The sequence below is a fragment of the Saimiri boliviensis genome, chromosome 12, assembly GCF_048565385.1.
Source record: "Saimiri boliviensis isolate mSaiBol1 chromosome 12, mSaiBol1.pri, whole genome shotgun sequence".
Taxonomy (NCBI): domain Eukaryota; kingdom Metazoa; phylum Chordata; class Mammalia; order Primates; family Cebidae; genus Saimiri; species Saimiri boliviensis.
This window is the reverse complement of record NC_133460.1, coordinates 80,224,266-80,246,810: the sequence shown is the minus strand read 5'-3', so window position 1 is coordinate 80,246,810 and position 22,545 is coordinate 80,224,266. Positions and strand designations below refer to the sequence as shown.

The 22,545-nt window shown below is 47.6% G+C and overlaps 1 protein-coding gene across 48 annotated transcripts in view; it reads left to right on the top strand.

Annotated features, from left to right (window-relative positions):
* The first annotated feature begins 945 nt into the window (after positions 1-945).
* SORBS1 (sorbin and SH3 domain containing 1) overlaps positions 946-22,545 on the top strand; it is a 254,213-nt gene continuing 232,613 nt past the window's right edge. For 26 of the 48 annotated variants that reach the window (XM_074382668.1, XM_074382667.1, XM_074382654.1 and 23 more), the window contains exon 1: positions 957-1,058. The gene's annotated coding sequence lies outside the window, so the exon portion shown is untranslated. Of the gene's footprint in view, positions 1,059-22,545 lie in introns of all 48 variants that reach the window. The other 22 variants (XM_074382633.1, XM_074382631.1, XM_074382638.1 and 19 more) reach the window with 9 other exon arrangements.

Below are 22,545 nucleotides of genomic sequence, written 5' to 3'. Positions count from 1 at the left end.
TATTTTCAGTTTTCCCACTTGAAAAATATGGATTAGTAATCGTTCCTCTCTTACCAGGCTGACAGGATCAAATGAGGAAATATCCAGGAAACATTAAGCACATTGGCTGGTACAGAGCACACTAATGATAACAGCAAACGTTTATGTGGCACGACAGCCAGGCACTGATCTAAACGCATCACACACGTTTTTGTTTGTTTGTTTGTTTGTTTTTTTGAGACGGAGTTTCGCTCTTGTTACCCAGGTTGGAGTGCAATGGCGCGATCTTGGCTCACTGCAACCTCCGCCTCCTGGGTTCAAGCAATTCTCCTGCCTCAGCCTCCTGAGTAGCTGGGATTACAGGCACGTGCCACCATGCCCAGCTAATGTTTTGTATTTTTAGTGGAGACGGGGTTTCACCATGTTGACCAGGATGGTCTCGCTCTCTCGACCTCGTGATCCACCTGCCTCGGCCTCCCAAAGTGCTGGGATTACAGGCTTGAGCCACCGCGCCCCGCCTCACACATGTTAACTATGTTAATCTTCACTAGATTTTACGAAATCGGTACTATTATGCCATTTTACTGATAGGTAAACTGAGGTCCAGGGATTAAGTAACTTATGGCTGTCATTTTACATCTAAGGCTCTTTCCAAGCTCTCCGCGGGCGACCCCTCTTGAAGGACCAGAAGGCGCGCCAGGCCGGCGTCCGGCCCAGTCCGCGGCCTGGCCAGGACGGAAAGGGTTCCTTGGCCCGCGCGCGCGTTACCGGCGGGCTCACAAAGCGGGGAGACGAGGGCCGGGCGCCGGACACTTCCTCGCCTCCCATCCGCGCACACGCCCCTTCCTGTCACGGCTGGGCCCGGCCCCGCCCCCTGGCGCCGCCCGCGGGCCGGGAGCTGCCAGAGTGGACGGTTCGAGAGGCATGCTAATGAGGGGGCGGGCGCCGCAGCCCATTGGCTGTCCGCGGAGTGTCGGTGAAGTCAGCTCCGAGTCCCAGAAAAACAGAGCGGGGCCAGCTGCAGCGTGTAGTGCGAGAGGGGCGGACGCGCGCAGCCCGCCCGCCCGGCGACCAGCAAGGTAAGCCAGCGCCCGCCCGTCCGCGCTCGCCCGCTCGGCGGCGGCAGCGCCGGGGGTGTGCGCTGCCAGGCCCCCGCGGGCGGCGCCTTTGTTCCGCGCTCTGAGGAGGCGCATTTAAAGGGCCAGCTGTTGGAGGGACCTGGGGGACCCCCTCCCCCAGAGCATCCCCCGATGGGCACGGGGAAAGCGGTGGTAGCCCGCGGCCGAACCGTCCGTCCTGCCTGCTCGGCGGATCCCCAGTCTTTCAAGGAAAGTTCCCCAGGGTGCGGAGGATATGAGGGCTTCCAGGGTTGGGTGTTTTTTCTTCTTCTTATTTTGGTGGGTGGAGGGTAGTGCGATCATGGCCTCTGCTAGGAGAGACTGTCCTCCCGTCTCAGGGTGGCTGCAATGTGGGTGGGTGGAAGAGACATCAAAGCCCGGATGGGTTTGTGCTGTAAAGTGAAACTACCGAGGAGGGGCACCTCTGCAGCAGCCAGAGGAAGGCGGAGGGAGCGAGCGGCAGGATGGAGGCATCTCAGGTGTGTTCATTCATCAGCATCCCCGGGAGAGGGCGGCGGGAGGGGCGCGGGGACGCCGCGGCGGGCCGGACCCGCCTGAATGAACCGGGACGAGCGTGCGCCGGGGACGCCGCGCCTGCCCGTGCAGCCCGTGCCCCTTCCTTCCTCTCCCCGAGTGGCTGACAGCATCTTGCTAGGCAGCTCGTCACCGACATGGACAGCAAGCAACTCCTTTCTCCGAATTCCCCGGGCATCCCCCGCTCTCACCTCCCTGCTTTTCGACGTGGCTTCCTAGATACGCGGTAGCGCCATTCAAGATAGAGGGAAAGAGGCTTGAAGTCATTATGTTTCCTTCATGGGGGAATGTGCTGTCGAATTCTGCATCCCCATGCATCCGCTGTCGTGAGATGGCTTTGAAATTCACCAGTGCATGCTTTCTCCAGGCAGACAAGAATTTATTACGCTATTACATTGCTACATAAAAGCAGAAGGGATCCCACTGAGCGTGGCTCGTTTTATCCAGTCCCCGGGTTTTCCCAGCATATTCTGGGCGAGCCTTTGGATTTTTGTTTTAAATACTGAGCGCTGGATGCCCCTGTTGTCACAGAGCCGACCTGCTGAAATTGCTGGAATCGGTTTCACTGTCAATAGGAGGGAGGTTCATCTAGAGACATCATGGAACCTATCTGGCATGTCAGGCCTCTGACTCCATCTCTCCCCTCAACCGCCCCCCGCCCCCCGCCCCCCGCGGGGTTTTCAATTCTGTGTTTTTGATTGGAAAGGTAGCTCGGTGGTGATCAAAGAGAGGAGGGTTGGATTAAAAGTGGGGTGGGCAGCAGAGGGGTCAGCAGCATCAATGATAGAAAACAGATGACGGACATATCTCCAGCCTTCAGACACAGACGAGGTAGATGGCTGTCTTCTGAGTGAGGGGCGTATGTTTGGGGCTGTGAGGGGGAGGGGTGGAGGAAGAGGATGCCTCCAGCAGTTTTCTGTCCTGCCCTCTGGATGCTGCTTTAAATAGTCCCTTGCCAACCAAGCTCTGATGTCTTCTTCTTGGCCTGAGGGGAAAAGAGGGAAGGATTGGTCTGTTGGTACCTTTGCCCTAGGCACTGTTGGAGCAGATGGTTAGGAAAGGGTTAGTTCTCAAGGGGTTTCAGAGAGCACATTTCTCAGCTGGAGGGCCCTGAGACCACTCCTTTGGCGACTTCACTGCAGGGAAATAGCAACTGAAATGAAGTGCTATCTACCCTCTGGGGTAAAGAGATGGGGGGGTATTATCTTGTGGACGATACCCACTCTGTTGACCCTTTCCTTTTCCTACCTGCTTTCATTTGTTGTAGTTGGAGAGTTTCTGTAAACTTTTCAGAAGAGATTAGGCATATTGGGGAGTGGGTAGGAGTTATGGGAAAGGATGAGAAAATGCTTCTTCCTGGCAGAACAAAGCACTGTTCAGCTGTTCCCCTTTCCCCTTCTCTAAAATAGAGTTCAATACAGATAGCAGAGTCTAGGGTTTTCTTTGCAAAGAATGAAAGGGCAGGGCCCAGGAAAGAAAGCTTTTATTGTGCAGCATTGATAATCATCAGATCATCCAAACTTATCTCCGGACCCCTCCCTGGATGTAGAGAGAGATTTGCTGTAGAGGGCACTCCATGGTAGGATTTGACCTGTCTGTAGGAGAAAGGCAGGGATAGTTTCCAAAAGCTTTGGTGGAAGAGAGCTCTGGAGCAGAGGCAGGTCAGCTGGCTTTGGTCTTGGCCACTAATCTTTGGGCTTTGGGCTAGTGGCTTCTACTCTCTGGGCCTGTATCCTTGCTCATGAAGTGGAAGACGTTAGAGCAGAGGGTCTTCCAGGGTTCCTGACAACTCTACTGTTCTTAGAGTCATAGTTTGTGATGGCATTTTTAGGTTCTTGTTTGCTAAACTGATATTACATTCAAAGTATTGCACAATGGCATGAAAGAAGCATTCTAGAACTCAGGCTTCTGTTGGACTCACATCTACCTTTTCCTTGATTGTGTGATTTGTGAGGTTTTACTGTACATAAATAATTCAGAGCTAGAATGGCCCAGAGTGAGAGGCACAGACCCCAGAGTGAGTGGTTGTCTGTGGGTGATGAGGGTGAGATGATAGATTGCTGAGGAAAGGGAGTTTCTGTCATTTGTTCTCTTTCCTGTGGATGTTTAACTTGCTGGGTTATTTATGGTTATACAGGTGAACGTTTACCTATCTAGAAGATGAGAGTTGTAAAAGACCTCTGTGATTGCCATGTTCTGCCCCCCAACTCACTGAGGTATTTGAAGGGGTGGGAGGTTTGGAAGCTAAGGTAGGAGGACTGCCTGGTCACAGGAGGTCGAGGGACCAGAGGCATGCACTACCACACCCGGCTAATTTTTGTACTTTTTGTATAGGGTTTTGCCATGTTGCCCAGGCTGGTCTCAAACTCCGGGACTCAAGCAATCTGCTTGCATCGGCCTTCCAGCAGGCTGGAATTCTAGGCTTGAGCCATTGTGCCTGGCCTATATGTATCTGTTAAGGTCCCTCTTCCTCTGAGAGAATTGATTCTAAGATGGAATAGGGAAACATGAGGAGGAAATAGAAGCACAGGAAGAGAGAGGCTGGAGAAACAGACAAGAGAAAATAGTAGGCTGGGGACAGGTTATGGGGGGAAGGGAAAAACACGGAAACCAAACTTGGAGGAGAAAAGGATGGCGCTTGAAGAGGGGAGGCTCTAGTGTCTCTGAAACAGCTGAGCTCTTCTGCAGCCCTTGGGTGAAGTGAGGAGAGGTTTGGTAGACTAGGGTTGGGATGGGGTCGGGGGGTGTGGACTGAGACTCACTTTGAATCTCCTTGGGATCGCTCCTGTTGACCCTCAGATTGCAGTGTGGTGGAGGCTGCGTAGTTTCAGGGCCAACCGAGGCCTTTAGATCCATGGGAGCATGCAGACCGTGGACATGCGGGAAGTCAGGTGTGCGGGTGGTGATGCTGGCTAATGCTGAGGTGGGACTCAGTTCTGCTCAAGTCCAGGTTTTTTTGTAAATGCAAAGCTCAAAACACTTTCCATGGATTTCTTTTCAGTGCAAGCAGCATTTTCTTCTCTGAATGTTTTATGAGATAGTGTTTCATGTACTCCCTTTTCAGAGGAGACACTTGGAGATGAATGATTTACTGAATTGTGGCTCATTTGGGGGGAGATTCTGGCTTGTGACCTAAGCTAAGCTTCAGAATGTTTCAATGAGCAATTAAAGAGCTGTGAACAGTGGTTGACCAGAGCATTAACCATTCAAAGGCAAGGGTAAAGGGTGATAATAGTTCAAGGTCTGGAGCTACAGCCAACAGCTGGCCATGAACAATGTAATTAACTTTGGCTAACTCTTCAAGCCCTAGGAAGTATCTCCGTGGATCCTTTGGTGGCTCCCCCTTTTTGCGTGTGATTATGCATGTGGGCTTGTGCCTGAATCTTGCTGTCTCTCATTCCTCTTTTCCTACGTCTCCCCTCTCCATCTGTTTCTTTTTCTTACCTCTTTCTCCTTGCCTTTTTCCCTCATTCTTTCTTTATTGTCAATAATATATCTTTGTAGTTTTTTTAATCTATTGTCATTAAAATTTCATGTTCTCTGTTCTTCATTTAAAATCAGTTGAGAGCCAGGCACAGTGGCTCACGCCTATAATCCCAGCACTTTGGGAGGCTGAGGCGGGCAGATCACCTGAGGTCAGGAGTTCGAGACCAGCCTGGCCAATGTGGTGAAACCCTATCTCTACTAAAAATACAAAAATTAGCTAGGTATGGTGGTGGGTGCCTGTAACCGCAGCTACTTGGGAGGCTAAGGCAGGGAGAATTGCTTGAACCTGGGAGTTGGAGGTTGCAGTGAGCCGAGATTGCACACTGTACTCCAGCCCAGGTGACAGAGCGAGACTCTGTCTAAATAAATAAATAAATAAATAAAATCAGTTGAGTTCACTCTTTTTTGAATGTGTATGTGTTTTACACACAAAACGAAAAAGGGGCAAATAAACCAAATCCAATTAAATTGCTTTTTACTTCTGTGTGGCCTTCCATTGATTTTTTCCCCCCTTCTTCTTCTGTGGTCAGCAGTAGCTTTTTATAGAAAAAAAAAAGTTCCAGGTCTCTGTCATGTGGTTATTGTTTTTACAACAATAGGAAAAGTTTCCACCCTTGTATTGTGGACCACAAGGGACACCCTCTCCCAAGGGATGTACCCTGTTTCTAAACTTCCTTCCATGGAAAAAGTGTCTTTAATGTATTCTGTAACAGAGGCCTGAACAGAGGGGTTAGGGGTGCCGCTGGTGAAGGTGGGGCTCTGCTCAGTGATTGCAGTGCTGCTTAGAATAGGGGCTGGCAAGCTGTGGCCTAGAAAATATATCTAGGAAGAATTAGCATCAATGTTTTCTCTTTTTTCCTCAGGCTGTGCTAACCTAACTGGCTGTAGCAGGACCCAGACCCGTTTGGAAAAGAATGAAATGCTTGTTAACTGTCTGATTATTGTTGAGTGGGACCCAGGGTATGTATTCTGCCCACCTTAGGAGGATGGGCAGCCACAAACAGGTTGCTGGTGCAAAGTCCCTCAGTGCTTTGATGGATGGATGCTGTACTGCTTTCTGATTTTCTTCTGACTCTAATTAGTTATAGAGAGGATTGACTCTTGATGCTCAGTGGTCAGCAAGTAATTTAGCATCTACAGTGGGCACTGCAAACAAGAAGTCACCTTGAAGTATGCAGTTGTTATATTAAAAAATCAGATAGGTTTGTATTCTCTACAGTATATCTGTCCTGGTTTTAGTATAAAAGTATTTAAATGCTTTACTATTGAATACAATTGATGTTGTAGGAAAATGTGTTTATCTTGGGCCTTCATTTGTCCCAGCCCTCCCAAAATACACATAGCAGTCCCATAACCTAGCTGGAGAAGCCAGGGATAGGGTAGGCATCAAGCCTGCGGGTGCTGAGAACCACCCCTCCATGCTTTCCTACTGGCTCTGCTGACACACCAGATGCCCAGTCATTCCCTATTCCATGTCCACAAAGGCCAGGCCCTCCTGCACCCCCCAACAGCACTGGTTCCCTCACCAGAAGGCCTTTTTCTGTGTTTCTTGGCTGATGCCTTCTCCTTTCAGACACCCCTTACATCTTAAAGAGATGCTTTTCTTCTTGTGTTCAGCTTTCTACTTCTATTGTTATTGCTGGTTCCCTTGCCTGTTTCCTCCCCCATATTCTGAGTTCTGGGAATAGAGTGAATCCATGTTTCTTCTCTTTTTAAATTAAATTTTAATTTGTATAAAAGTTTCACATATATATATATATATATATATATATACACACACACACACACATGCACACAGAGAGTTTTTTGTTTGTTTTGAGACAGAGTCTCCCTCTTAGGTGGGAGTGCAGTGGCACAATCTCAGCTCACTGCAACCTCTGCCTCCTGGGTTCAAGCAGTTCTCCTGCCTCAGTCTCCTGAGTATCTGGGACTATAGGCACCCACTACCAGACCCAGCTAATTTTTGTATTTTTAGTAGAGACAGGGTTTCACCATGTTGGCCAGGCTAATCTTGAACTCCTGACCTCAGGTGATCTGCCTGTCTCGGCCTCCCTAGGTGCTGAGATTGCAGGAGTGAGCCACTGTGCCCCCTACACACAGAGTTTTAAAAGTCAAATAATACTACAAGAAAAATATAAAGGCTGGCTGGGCACAGTGGCTCATGCCTGTAATCCTAGCACTTTGGGAGGCTGAGGTCGGCGGATCACTTGAGGCCAGGAGTTCAAGACCAGCCTGGCCAACATAGTAATACCCCATCTCTACAAAAAATACAAAAAATTAGCCAGACCTGATGGTTAGTATGTGGACATCTTTGAGGGGCTGCTGTTATTTTGTCTACAACAGTTACTTCCAATGCACTGAGCCGTTTCTCTTGGTATCACTATCATATTTATCATTCCCTGCTTACAAGGCTGTTTTCTGATTGTTCATTTTTGATGTTAGTTTTATTTTTTCTAATTTTTGTTTTTCTAGAGACAGAGTCTCACTGTGTTGAGACCCGGCTTGAGGCCAGGCTGGATTTGAACTCCTGGCCTCAAGCAATCCTCCTACCCTGGCCTCCTAAAGTTCTGGGATTACAGATGTGAGCCACCATACCCAGCTTAGAGGTTATTTTTAGATGTTATTGCTTTATGCCTTACTATGGATTAGAGCCTCTCCTCTGCTCCCCACAATACTTCCCTTTCTCCCTGTCCTCTCATTATAGCTATATCATAGTTTTTGATTACACTGATATTTGGTGCTTTCATTATTTTGACTGTGTAAATAGTGTTCATGACAGAGCCATAGAGTATACTATAATATTTTCTTTCTTGTACATTTTTTGAGTTAATAATTGTCTTACATTTTCTATTTACTTAGTTTCTGTGTACTTATTGCTAATTCTCAAAGTTTCTGACAGCATTTTAAAACATTTGTTTTACAACATGTATTCCTATTTATTTATTTATTTTATTGAGATGGGACCTTGCTTTGTCACCCAGGCTGGAGTGCAGTGGTGTGATCGTAGCTGACTGCAGCCTTGACTTCCTGGGCTCAAGTGATCCTCCTGCCTCAGCCTCCTGAGTAGCTAGGACTATAGGCACCACCATGTCCAGCTAATTTTTAAAGTTTTTTGGTAGAGATGGGATTTTGCTAGATTGCCCAGGCTAGTCTTTAACTCCTGGCCTCAAACAATCCTCCTTCCTCAACTCTCAAAGTGTTAGGATTACAGGCATGAGCTACCTTGCTTGGGCTTGTTCCTTTTTATTTTTTTATTATTATTATTTTGTAACCCCCTCCTTGGAGACTTTCCTACTATAGGCCTCCATTCTCTCTCCTTTGTTCTTGCCCATTGACCTCTAGGCCTGGGGCATGACTCATCCTGGGAATTCCCTTACCTTATCCTGGGTGGGATCCTGTTTCCTCTGTTGATTTATTCCTCCACAAGTTTCTGAGAGAGGGTCTGTGGAAGCTGATCACTTCAAACTTGCAGGTCAGAAAATGTTCATATTCTACATTCATATTTGATTGGTGATTGATTTCATTAATCTAGAATTTGAGGTTGAAAGCCATTTCCCTTAGAGTTTTGAAGCCATCATTCTACTGTCATCTAGGTTCCAATATTGGTATCAAAATTCGGATACCATTCTGATTCTTGATCATTTATGAATAACCTGCTTTCTCACTGAAAAGTTTTTAGGATCATCTTTCTTTTCCTGTATTTGAAATTTCCTTGCTTTAAAAATGATTGGCTTGGGTCTTTGGTGGGTACCTTTTTTTTAAAAGAAATAGATAGAGTCGCCGGGCGCGGTGGCTCACGCCTGTAATCCCAGAAGGACGAGGCGGGTGGATCACGAGGTCAAGAGATCGAGACCGACCTGGTCAACATGGTGAAACCCCGTCTCTACTAAAAAATACAAAAAATTAGCTGGGCATGGTGGTGTGTGCCTGTAATCCCAGCTACTTAGGAGGCTGAGGCAGGAGAATTGCCTGAACCCAGGAGGTGGAGGTTGCGGTGAGCCGAGATGGCGCCATTGCACTCCAGCCTGGGCAACAAGAGCGAAACTCCGTCTCAAAAAAAAAAAAATAGATAGAGTCTCACTCTGTTGCCCAGGCTGGAGTGCAGTAGCACAATCTCTGTTCACTGCAACCTCTGCCTCCTGGGTTCAAGTGATTCTCATGCCTCAGCCTCCCAAATAGTTGGGATTATAGGTGTGTGCCACCACACCTGGCTAAGTTTTGCATTGTTAGTAGAGACAGAGTTTCACCATGTTGGCCAGGCTGGTCTTGAACTTTAGACCTCAGGTGATCCACCTGCCTGGCCTCCCAGCATGCTGGGATTACAGGTGTGAGCCACTGCGTCTGGCTGTTGTGTGCCTTTTTGATCAGAAGACTGATAATCTTTCAGTTTGGGGAAATTTTCTTAGATAACTTTTAATAATTTTATTTTCTACATTTTCTGTGTTTTGTCTTCGGAATGCCTATTAGTTGAATGTTGGACTTCCTGGATCAAGTTTATAATTAAAAAAAATTTTTTTTTTTTTTTTTTTTTTTTTTTTTTTTTGAGACGGAGTTTCGCTCTTGTTACCCAGGCTGGAGTGCAATGGCGTGATCTTGGCTCACCGCAACCTCCTTCTCCTGGGTTCAGGCAATTCTCCTACCTCAGCCTCCTGAGTAGCTGGGATTACAGGCACGTGCCACCATGCCCAGCTAATTTTTTTTTTGTATTTTTAGTAGAGATGGGGTTTCACCATGTTGACCAGGATGGTCTCGATCTCTCGACCTCGTGATCCACCCGCCTCAGCCTCCCAAAGTGCTGGGATTACAGGCTTGAGCTACCAAGCCCGGCAATTTAAAAAAATTTTATTTCCTTTTTTCGTTTTATTATATTTTTGTCTTTCAGAGAGATAGCTTCAGCTTTATCTTCAACCTTTTCCATTTTTAACTTTCTGCTTTCGTGTTTTTACATGAAACATATTTGCATGTTTTTACTTTCTAAGAGCTCCCTAGCTCTCTGAATACTTGCTTTTCTTTTTTAGATTAAATTCTATTCTTGTTTCATGGGTGCAGTAAATTCCTTCATGTTAGGGTGGGTTTTTTGTTTCTTTGTTTTTTGATGTCTGCTGTTCTCTGCTGTCTCTTGGAGGAGGATGTTTCCTCTAAGTCCCTTTTTCCACCTGTTTTTGTTACTGTATCTTCCATGGCAGTTATTCTTCCATGCATGCTGATCTTTTTTTTTTTTTTTTTTTTTTTTTTTTTGAGACGGAGTTTCGCTCTTGTTACCCAGGCTGGAGTGCAATGGCGCGATCTCGGCTCACCGCAACCTCCGCCTCCTGGGTTCAGGCAATTCTCCTGCCTCAGCCTCCTGAGTAGCTGGGATTATAGGCACGCGCCACCATGCCCAGCTATTTTTTGTATTTTTAGTAGAGACGGGGTTTCACCATGTTGACCAGGTTGGTCTCGATCTCTCGACCTTGTGATCCACCCGCCTCGGCCTCCCAAAGTGCTGGGATTACAGGCTTGAGCCACCGCGCCCGGCGCATGCTGATCTTTGACTGTCTATTGTATTTTAAGAATGGACACTGAAATGCTGATTGGGCATCAGTGCCACAAGGAAGGGACTTGCTAACTTCATTGTAGATGATCCAGCAGAGAGCCCCCTTTTTCTCTACTGGAGCAAACTAGACATTTTCTCTGGGGCTTTCCTGGATAGGGCTTTCTTGGAGAGGATTTTGCCTGAGGGTGGTGTGGGGTGAGGGTGGGGTGGGGTGGGGTGGGGTGAGGTGAGTAACAGCCTGGCTGTCCTGCATTCTGGGAGCCTCCATGGGGAAGGAGGATAGGTATTAGCCTATTTGATATGCAGACTTTCACTCAATTCCTGGGTCTTTTGAAAGTTGCCCCCACCCACTGTGTCTCACCCACCATCCCCATCCCCACCCCCACCCCCACCCCCCAGCTCCCATCTCTTTACCTCCCTCAGCTGTGTCCCTCTGTTGGCTGTATCTGTGGTATAAATTACCTGATCAGTGGATCTCCACCTTCTGCTGGCTGAGGCAGGGAAATCACCAGGCTGAGCAGATTGCAAGAGGGACCCTAGGTCTGGCTGCTCTTTGTACCAACCTGCAGGCAAGGATTCTTCTTTTTAGCCCCATCCTGCTTCTCCCTTTAGAGTCCTTGGTGACTCCAGTTCCTGAACCTTCTTTGGGTTCTGTGCCATGAGTTGGGCACTTGTTTAGTGGTTCCTGCCCTGCTTGCACTTGCAGAGCAGACAACGCAGAAACCTAAATCAGCTACTGCATGGTGGTCAGCTCTCCACTGCTGTTGACAGTAGCTCATCTGCTGAGGTCTCCTTTTCATTAAGAAACACATCCGTCTACTGTCCTTTTAGTGGGAGTCCAGAGACAGCAGAGATAAAATGGGTGTTCAGCTCTCTGATTTGACCAAAAGTTTATTTCATTTCTTCATTCATACATTTAAATTTGTGCCTGATATAGGGTATATTCTCAAGAAATGTTTGTTAAATGATTCAATGCACGTTCCTAAGATGATATGCATACATTTAGTCATCAGATTTCAAGAGACCAAAACATATAGTCTTAGAGAAATAAATCCATCATTTATTCTGAGACAGACATAATAATAGGCAGTAGATCCTGCCTATTCTCCCCATGCAGTGGAGGATAAAAAGCACTGGGAGGGAGACACTGTTATAGAGTGTTGCTGTCTTCAGTCCTGTCAGTAGCTACCTGAGTCACTTTGAGAAGTCCCATAATCTGTCTTGGCCTTGGTTTTCCCAGCCTTAAAATAAGGTATTGGTTAAGGTTTGATTCAGTTCTCTGCATTGAGTACCTGCTGTGTGCAAGCCACAGTGCTGGGATTCTCCACATGTCTCTTCTAAGGCAGCCAATGTGGTGTTTTGCACTTATGTTTGTTTTGGCATGGGTCACACTGAATTGATTATGTTTGGTTTATATGTCTTTCCCCTGGCTTGGTTCAGTGCCTTGTACCAAGTGAGTCCTTTGCACAGTTTGACTCTCCCTTTTCTAAACCAGGGGCTCCTTGTGAGTACCACGTCATCATCCTCTGTAGCTCCTGTGTGTACCACAGTTGTTGGTACATAGGAGGTATGTAGGAAATACTGGATTTTTTCACTAAGGAGTACATCAAGGAAATAGGAAAATGTGAATTGTTCTGCCAGAATCCCCAGACCCTGCTTGGAGAACAAGGCTTAGCTTGTTGAGGGCCTAGTTGCACACTCTCTGGTGTACTTACGGAATCGGGGGACTCAAATATACTGGTACATTAAAGTCAATGGAGATAGCAATTCTGGACCACAGCTCTGACACTAGAGAATTGTTTTCTCCCAAACAGATCATAGTCATATATTTGTTTAACAGGCCTTACACTGCTACCAGTTAAAATTGGATTCATCGGAGTCTCACTCTGTCACCCAGACTGTGGTACAGTGGTGTGATCTTGGCTTACTGCAACCCCTGCCTCCGGGTTCAAGCAGTTCTCTTGTCTCATCCTCTTGAGTAGCTGGGATTATAGGTGCCCGCCACCATGCCTGGCTAATTTTTGTATTTTTAGTAGAGATAGGGTTTCACCATATTGGTCAGACTGGCTGGTCTTGAACTCCTGACCTCAGGTGATCTACCCACCTTGGCCTTCTAAAGTGCTGGGATTATAGGTTTGAACCACCATGCCCAGCCCGGATTCATCTTAACCATGAAAATGAATTGCAGATGTAACCTGGCATTAAGGTGTTTAAAAGCATTTAAGTGTTTTTTCATGACTTCTTTGGTTTTCCCACACTTGAGAGTTTATGTGCCAGGACTAGTAACTAGAAATTTTAGGGAGATTGATTTAGCTCAGTGGAAGATTTTTTTTTTGAGACAGTCTTGTTCTGTGGCCAAGTGCCAGGCTGGAGCGCAGTGGCGTAATCTCGGCTCACTGCAATCTCTGCCTCCTGGGTTCAAGCAATTCTCCTGCCTCAGCCTCCCCAGTAGCTGGGACTACAGGTGTGTGCCACCACACCCAGCTAATTTTTGTATTTTTTAGTAGAGACAGGGTTTTGCCATGTTGACCATCAATCTCTTGACCTCGTAATCCTGCACCGAGCACCTGCTTGGCCTCCCAAAGCGCTGGGATTACAGGTGTGAGCCACCACGCCTGGCCCTCAGTGGAAGAATTTTTTATCGTAAGAGCAACTTTCTACCAGCCTGCATTAGGAAGCCCTGAATTCTGTGTCAAGCCAAGGCTAAATGTCCACTGGCCAGGGAACATGATGAATTGATGCCTAGGTGGGAGATGAGGTACTATTAGAGCACCTGAAAAGTTTTTTGCTTTTGATTTGTGTATCAAATAGTTACTGAGCACCAGCTCTAGACCAGTGTCCATGCTGGGCTCTGGGAATATAGCAGCAAAGAGAAATGGCACCTACCCTCTTGGAGTTTATAGATTAGAGCTGAGCTGTCCAGTATAGTAGCTACTAGCCACATGTGGCTATTTAAATTAATTAGATTGAAATACCATTAAAAATTCAGCTTCTCAGACATAATAGCCACATTTCAAATGTTCAGTAGCCACATGTGGCTAGTGGCTGCCCTACGGTCAGCATGGACAGTTTTAGAGTGTTTCTGTAATCTCAGAAGAATCTATTAGGCAGGCTGGATTATAGAGCTAAGATTTCTGTGTTTCTAGACCAGACATTGATGATTAGCATTTCATGGTGGAGGCAACTGAGGCAGAGAAAAGCCATTTGTTGAAGGTTACGTAGCTGGATAGAACTGAGGTAGGAACCGATCTCTTATCTTTGATCATGGCTCTTCTCTCTCTGAGGTGAGGTAGGGCAACCGAGAGTGCAGTCTTTGCACTCAGGCTGCCTAGGTTCAAATCCTGGCTTTGCTACTTCCCAGATATGAGTCTTAGGGCCAGTCACTGCCCTGTGTCTCAGTAGTGTCACCTCTAAAATGGAGGAGGTAATAGCACCTACCTCACAGGATTGCAGGGAGGATTAGATGGTCCAGTCATATAAATCTTTAGAGCTATGGGTTGGGCATGGTGGCTCACACCTGTAATCCCAGCACTTTGGGAGGCTGAGGTGGGAGAATCACTTGAGCCCAGGAGTTTGAGACCAGCCTAGGCAACATAGGGAGACCCCCCCATCTCTGCAAAAACTTGAAAATTTAGCTGTGCATGGTGGTACAAGCCTATAGTCCCAGCTACTTGGGAGGCTGAGGTGGGAGGATCTCTTGAGCCTGGGAGATTGAGGCTGTGGTGAATTGAGATCACAGCACTGTACCACACCAGCCTGGGCAACAGAGTAAGATTCCATAAAAAAAAAAAAAAAAAAAAAAAGGAAGGAAAGAACAAACTCTGCCTGACACATAAATAGTAATCAGTCAGTAAATTCTGGTTACTATTATTGAGAATGAGAAGGGGACAGAAGGTACTGGGAGAGCCAAGGAGAGATTTTCACACAGCAGAGTGGAGTGGAGAAAGAATGTTGTCAGGCAAGGCTGTGCTTGCAGAGCTGACCCACCACCTGGGGAGGGACACGTAATGGAATATTTCTCAGCTGGGAGCTGCTTCGGTCATGTGAGCTGATGTGAAAATGCCAGTATATCCATTAAGTCCTCTGAGTGTCACCAGTGGCCACTGGTCCTCTGAACAAGGATCCTTTCAGTGTCTCCCTTCTCCTGGCTTGCCTCCATGCAGGCTGGTCTCCACAGCCCCTTCTCCTGTTCCCATACATCTTCATCAGGGAGTGGATGGGACATTTACCGTCACCCGCCAGGGAGCAGAGGGTTGCACCGAAGGAATGCAGAAGAGAGTAGGGACAGAAGCCCAGCTGGGCCCTGGTATTTTCTTGGAGGTTTCTCTCTTGGTGTCATTCCCTCTGTTGCTTAGTCTTTCAGTGTTCTAGGGGTGCCCCATTTTGCTAGATGAGGAGAAAGAGAGCTCTGATGTTAGCCCCAGGGATGGGAGGATGCCCCATTGGGTAGGTAAATCCCTGCTTATATGTGGAACTTCGGCTTATGAAGTACTTTATTTATTTTTGAGGCAGCATTTCACTCTTAGCACCCAGGCTGGAGTGCAGTGGTACAATCTCGGCTCACTGTAACCTCTGCCTTCTGTGTTCAAGCAATTCTCCAGTCTCAGCCTCCTGAGTAGCTGGGATTACAGGTGTCTGCCACCATGCCTGGCTAATTTTTTGTATTTTTAGTAGAGGTGGCGTTTCATTCCTGACCTCAGGTGATCCACCTGCCTTGGCCTACCACATTGCTGGGAGCCACCACGCCCTGCCAAGAAGTACTTTAATAGAGCAGTCTCATCAACACTGTAGACATGTGCCCCGCCCGCCCTGTAGGAGTTTGTTTCTTTACGAACACCCAGAGGGCAGGGCTCTTGTCTTCCCCAACAGACATCAACAGTGCGTTTCAGGTTATGAAGTAGGAAGGTTCTAGTATGATACAGCATGTGTGGAGGTGCAGGTAGTGAAGGTGCTCTAGTGCTACATAATGGATGTGGCATCTTGCCTCACCCGGGGGAGGCACACAGGGTAAGTAGTATAGGCCAGTGATGTACCTGAGGTCAGGTGTCTAGTAGTGGCAGAACTTAGGCTGACCTGTGAGGAGACTGTTCCTAGCAAGCCTGATTCTCAGCGTGGCACAGAAATACAGGTTCTCCCTGAGTACTAGTGATCAGGAATACTGAGTGCTTGGCTGGGCATGGTGGCTGACGCCTGTAATCCTAGCACTTTGGGAGGCTGAGGTGAATGGATCACCTGAGCTCAGGAGTTTGAGACCAGCCTGGGCAATATGGTGAAACCCCATCTCTACTAAAATACAAAAAATTAGCCAGTTATGGTGGCGTGTGCCTGTAGTCCCAGCTATTTGGGAGGCTGAGGCACGAGAATTGCTTGAACTCAGAATGCAGAGATTGCAGTGAGGGGAGATTGTGCCACTGCACTCCAGCCTGGGTGGCAGAGTGAGACTCTGTCTCAAAAAAAAAGGAGTATTGGCCAGTCGTGATAGCTCACGCCTGTATTCCTAGCACTTGGGGAGGCTGAGGCAGGTGGATCACAGGAGTTTGAGATCAGCCCGGCCAATATGGGGAAACCCCATCTCTACTAAAAATAAAAAAATTAGCTGGGCATAGTGCTGTGTACCTGTAGTCCCAGGTACTTGGGAGGCTGAAGTAGGAGAATCACTTGAACCTAGGTGGCGGAGGTTGCAGTGAGCTGAGATTGTGCCATTAAACTCTAGCCTGGGTGACAGAGTGAGACTGCATCTCAAAAAAAAAAAAAAAAAATGTAGTATTGATTGCTTGAGGCTTCACCTGTGGTACAGTTTGGATGTATGTCCCCACCCCACTCTCATGTTGAAACATAATTCCTAATGCTAGAGGGGGGCCTGGTGGGAGGGGATTGGATTATAGGGACTGTTTCTCATGAATGGTTTAATATCACCCCTTTGGTACCGTCCTCACAACAGTGAATGAGTTCTTGTGAGATCTGGTTATTTAAAAGTGTGCAGCACCTCCCTCTTTGCTCTCTTGCTCCTGCTCTGGCCATGTGACATGCCTGCTTCATGCCTGCTCCCCCTTAACCCTCGCCTTGATTATTAGTTTCCTGAGGCCTCCCCAGAAGCCGAGCAGATGCCAGCATAATGCTTCCTATACAGCCTGCAGAACCATAAACCAATTAAACGTCTCTCATTTATAAATTACCCAATCTCAGCCATTTCTTTTTTCTTTCTTTCTTTTTTTTTTGTGTATGATGGAGTCTTGCTCTGTCACCCAGGCTGGAGTGCAATGGCGTGATTTCAGCTCATCGCAACCTCTGCCTCCCCGGTTCAAGTGAAGGAGAACCTGCGTCAGCCTCCTGAGTATCTGGGATTATAGGCATACTCCACCATGTCTGGCTAATTTTTGTATTTTTAGTAGAGACGGGGTTTTACCATGTTGACCAGGCTGGTCTTGAACTCCTGACCTCATGGTCTTGGCCTTGGCCTCCCAAAGTGCTGGGATTAGCAGCGTGAGCTACTGAGCCCTGCCACAGGTATTTCTTTATAGCAGTGTGAGAAAGGACTGATACAACCTGGAACTGTCTGCCAATCCATTCCTATTTGGGCCTTGACCTTCTATCATCTTGGGTGGTGGTCTGGCTTATAACAGTTATAACAGGAATGGGTGCTTGGTAGATCCCAGAATTGTCCTTCTGCTTGCATGTGTGAAAGCTCGTTATGCACTTATATAATGGCTTGTGCATTGATTATTAACATCAGCCTGTGGACTGACCTTTGAGCTTGGTTTCCTAGTATGAAAGGCCACTAGGACGTACCTTGTGAAATTTAGTTTCTCTTTTTGCTTGGAGTCTGTTTGGAACCTGGTGGCTGAGCATACAAACAGTTTTCCTTGTCTGCTGTGTAAATAGATAATTCATTTGCACATTGCTTTTCTCCACTTGGAATTTGCCTTTAGTTGGGACAGATCCAGTGCTGAGTGACATTTCCTGTGAGCATAGAATTATGGTCAGGGGTTTTAACTGCTTATAACAAATTGACAGGGAGGAAAATGAGACTATTTGCCTGGTACATTGAGGTAAGGGAGTCTTTCCAGTGCTGCTATAAGATATACCATGCTGACTCTTCTGGGCTTGGGCCTGCCCTTCTTTCTTTTTGGGTTGGAGTTTCACTCTGCCACCCAGGCTGGAGTGCAGTGGTACCATCTCACTGCAGCCTCCGCCTCCTGGATTCCAGCGATTCTCTTGCCTCAGACTCCCGAATAGCTGGGAATACAGGTACCTGTGACCTCTCCTGGCTAATTTTTTGTCTTTAACAGAGACAGGGGTTCACCATGTTGACCAGTCTGGTCTTGAACTCCTGACCTCAGGTGATCTGCCCACCTCGGCCTTCTAAAGTGTTGGGATTACAGGTGTGAGCCATCACAGGGCCTTTCTTCATAGACAGTGCACTCAGGAGGCTGGTGATAGGTGACTGGGCAGGGTCTAGAAGCCAGGGATGAGGTAAGAAAGGCTGGAACTGTAGCTGGGAGATCTGAGTCGCTGCTCCAGTGGCCTGGCCAGTGGGGAATCTGAGTGGAGAGGCGAGGCAGGAGTGGGAACTGCTCTTAAGCAGGACAAAGTGAATTAGAGGCTCTAGAGAAAGAAAGCAAAATCCCAACAGGGACGGAAATGAGAGTAGCTGGAGATAGCTGGGGCTTGTGAGAGCTGAGGGCCTAAGCAGGGTTTGGTGGTGGTTGCTGAAAATCAGGTTGCCAGGCCCATGAGCCCAGGCCAAGACAATGTTAGGTCTTTTAGGACTATTTTGTGTTTGCTTCGCAAGGCCTCTGTGTTGGACATGGTACATTAGTGAGCCAACAATGGCAGGTGTGAGGGGGCGAGGCCCCCTAGGAACTGGGAAATATTAGTCATGCCTGAGCACTGATAGAAGATACAGCTCCTCTTTGAGACAGCTGCTGCCGGAGGAGGCCCCGCAGCCGCCAGCCTGCATTACAGTTTATGTTCGTGGTTTTGCCTTTAATTATTAAAGGCATGGGCTATTTAAATACTCACCTGAAGCGTCATTGTGAATAATTTTCCCTTCCTGGGGTCAAAGGAACTCCAGCAGGGAAGGGGTTGTGTGGCCTATGTTTCTGGGCTCTCCAGGTGCTTCCCTCAAGGAATGTAAGGATGTCATGAGGACATCGTAAGATGCCCTTGACGGTGGGTTGCTGAGCTCTCTGGACTGTCTTGCAGATTGGAATTTATTTTGAGTGAGTCCTTCATTTGAGGAGTATGGGGTGTTCCCTTTTATCTTAGGCAAGGAAGAAACAGTGCTGTTAGAAGATGTAAAATATTTAACACTCCCTTTAAAAAATTAAACTGCTCGGGAGCCTTTGATTGGTGGTGCCTATGGCAACATGCATGGTTTTCAGGAGTGTCTTCTCGGAGTCCCTGGGCTCCTCAGAAGGGGTGATGTGGGGGTCCAGTTTTGGGAGGGCTGGCTGGGAGGCCAAGAGCCCACCTATTCTGTCTGGCTTAGAGGCTGGGCAGTAGCAGGGCTGAGCCAGTCCTTCAGAGGGTTGTAGTCAGGGGTGGCCTGTTTTGACAAGTGAAGAGGAGTAAAGGAGAGTTTGCCATCCTTCCTGGGCTTGCTTAGTTTAGTTTATTCATTTGTTTTGTTTTCTTGGCCTCTGTTAGTCCCTGGTGCCTACTGTTCTCCATCCAGCCTCAGGACTTTGCGTGTGTGGTTTCCTTAGCCTGGAGTGTGAAGGGAGCTTTCCTTTCTTACCTGGTTAATGCTGCTTACCCCTCAGATCTCACCTGGAGCCTCATGTTCTGGGGAAATTATCTCTGGCCCTGCTTCGTAGGTTACACTCTTCTATTGAAGGGCTCTCTCTCTCATGGTTCAGTGGTCCTTGCTATACTTGTTTGGAAAATCATTGTTTGCGCACCCTACCATTCTGTAGGGTTATGACCACAGTGGCCAGGGCTCTTTCTTGTCACCAGTATGTCTCCAGTACCTAGTATGGGCCTGGCCTACTGGAGGGTCCCTGCTGTCTGTTCAGTAAGTTAATTCATTTTTTCCTTTATTATGTTTTGGGTTCTGTAGAGATTCTAGGAATACAAGGAGAATAAAACACCCGCTGTTGTCCTCACCCAGCTCCCAAACTAGAGCAGTGAATAAGCAGTGGTCAGGATAGCCATTGAGGTGCAGGAAGAAAGCTTTATCAGTTGGAGTTCTGTTTATACTTTAACTAAAGGAAAGATTTAGCTTTCCTATTTATAGGAGTACAGATTTTATAATTACTTTGTAAATATCCTCAAAACTATTTCACAAATAGGAAGGTGTAATCAAAAAGTTTGGAGACCACTGGTCTGAAGGGTAGGCAAACAAAAGGTTTTTTGTTTTTGTTTTTGTTTTTTGTTTTGAGATGGAGTTTTGCTCTTGTCACCCAGGCTGGCATACAACGTGCATCTGAGCTCACTGCAACCTTCGTCTCCTGGGTTCAGCTGTTTCTTCTGCCTCAGCCTCCTGAGTAGCTGGGATTACAGTCAAAAGGGTTTTTATGCCAGAGTGTGATGAACAATATGTTAGGGCAAGTACAGGGTACCATGAGGGCACGCAGAGGGGAAGCTGGAACCTGACCAGAGGACAGAGGGGCTGGCACATGCAAGGGCAGGGTGGTATGAAAAGGCTTAGTGGACTGGGGGAAAGGCACATACTTTAGTAAGGCAGGAGGATGGCCTGCTACTGCGATTGGGAGGGGTTAAGAGTTAGGAATACCAAGAGAGATGAGACTGGGCCCCTGCCTGCAACATGGGCATAGTCTAGTAGTGGCGCAAATGTGCTTTAGGAGAGACACAGCGTGAGGAATACCTGGCATTCAGAAGAGGATAGATACTTTGCTCAGGAGGGATCAGACCTGGTCATGTGTTAAAAATGGAACATGCTCATGATCATAGAGGCCCCTCTCTTGTAAAAGGGAAAAGGAGGGCGTTGGAGATTGATTTCAAAGTTCTTTTAAAGCCCATCTCAGGAGACGTGAAGTTCTCCTTGGTCTCCTTCTACCCAGTGGGATTTTTTTATTTTAATGTGATTTAGACCCCTTCTCAGGTTTCATTTTGCATGTTACAACATCGTATAGGAAGAAGAAAGTGGCATATGGTATATGTGCATAAGCATATTTGGTGTGTTTACTTTCCTGTGTAATCACACACACTCCCTTCTTTTCTTTTTTTTGTTTTCAAGTCCCAGGGCTTGAAGTAATTACGTAATTAGAATCCACAAAGACTGTGGCTAGATAAGGTGTAATTAAAGAGGAAAGCCTAATTTTGGAAGAATGATAAGAGGTCATTTGACCCACTCTGGGCCCAAATCCAATCTTGGAAGAACAGTGAGAGGTCATTTGGATGCAGGGAGCTTGAGGTCACCCAGGAGCCCAGACTGGCCTCAGAATTGGACAGATTCTGTTTCAGTTCACTGTGAAAGCAAGTCATTGAGCATCCTCTTGGTATAGGGTATTGTGGGAGGCCCAGCTGTGAGTAAGGAACAGAAGTCCTAGATCTCAGGGAGAACCCGGGGCAACAGGGCCTGAGAACAAAGTGGAGAGAGAACTGATGGGGTGGGGGGTGGTGTGGAAGGATTCACAGAACAGGTAGCATTTAACTTGTGCTTTGAAAGGTAAGGAGGGTTTCAAGAGCATGGACAATAATTTTCTGGGTATATTAGAGATATTCATATAACATTTGTGGAATGAATGCCAGACTGAGGTTGGAGGCAGAAGGAACATGACCATGTTGGTGGGTGGTCATTTTGCAGTTAGGTGATGAGGTTAAGCTTATACAGCTCAGATAGTGTAGTGACAACTTGCAGCCAGGAGGCCAACAGGCTTAGGCCCCAACTGTGTAGTAGGGATTGTGTGCAGAGGAGTCAGCACTCTGGACTCCCTGAGTCCATGGATACTCATGGGCGGCTTCCTTGTGAAGGTGAACTTGGACAGAGCCTTGAAGGACCAATAGGAGGGAGGAAAGGAGAGAAGGGAGGACCCTCCAAAGGAGGGAATTACTTGGGTACCTAGAGAGCGATTAGAGAGGAGATCATCCCCATGAGAAGAGAGGGGCACACAGGGGAGCAGGGTGAAACCAGCTTGGCTGGGGTGGGTAAGACTGGTTTCTGGGGGTTGGGCATGTTGGGCAGGACAGGATTGATCCAGTGGGACAGAGGAGCCATGATAGATTGTTGGACAGGTGAGTGGCATGAAAAAGGCATAGTAGGGCCAGAGGAATCTGGCCCTGGTGGGTGGAATGGGCTCTGGGGAGCTCAGCCTCAGCTCCTGGGCATAAGGTGGTAGGGACCAGGCAGTGGGCTTGCGAGGGTGGGGCCATCTCAGTTTCTTATCACGGAAGGGTTCTGGTCTTGACGTTCAAAGGATGAGAGAAGGCAAGGGAAGAGCTGGAGGTGATGGCAAGGTTCCAGCTTGGGAGAATGGAGATACTTGAGACAGAAGGGGTACCAGCTATTGAGGAAAGATGGTGTGAGTGGGGACTTGGTATATTGAGGGCCCCAAGAGCCCTGTTCTAACCCCCAGTTGTGATCTAGTGGAGAGACCTTAGGCCAATTGCTTCATCGCCCGAGCTCCATTTCATTGTTAGCAGGAGTTGCTGCCTTTATGGTTTCATTTCATATCAGTGCAGTCATTGCAGCCCTGGGCTCAGGCAAGAGAAAGGGTCTAGGCTGGGGATTTGTGAGGCCATCCCTTAGAAGTGAGAGAAGAAATGCATTGTCTTGTTCCTTGTTCTTCTGGAGTGAGCAGGAGCCTGGGGAAGGGCCTCTGACTGACCAATTTGGATGCAGAGTTGTGGAGAAGAAGGGACTATCCTGATTCAACCTGCCCATCTCAGGGTGGTTTTGAGACTCTTTGACAAGGGGTTTATGAATTC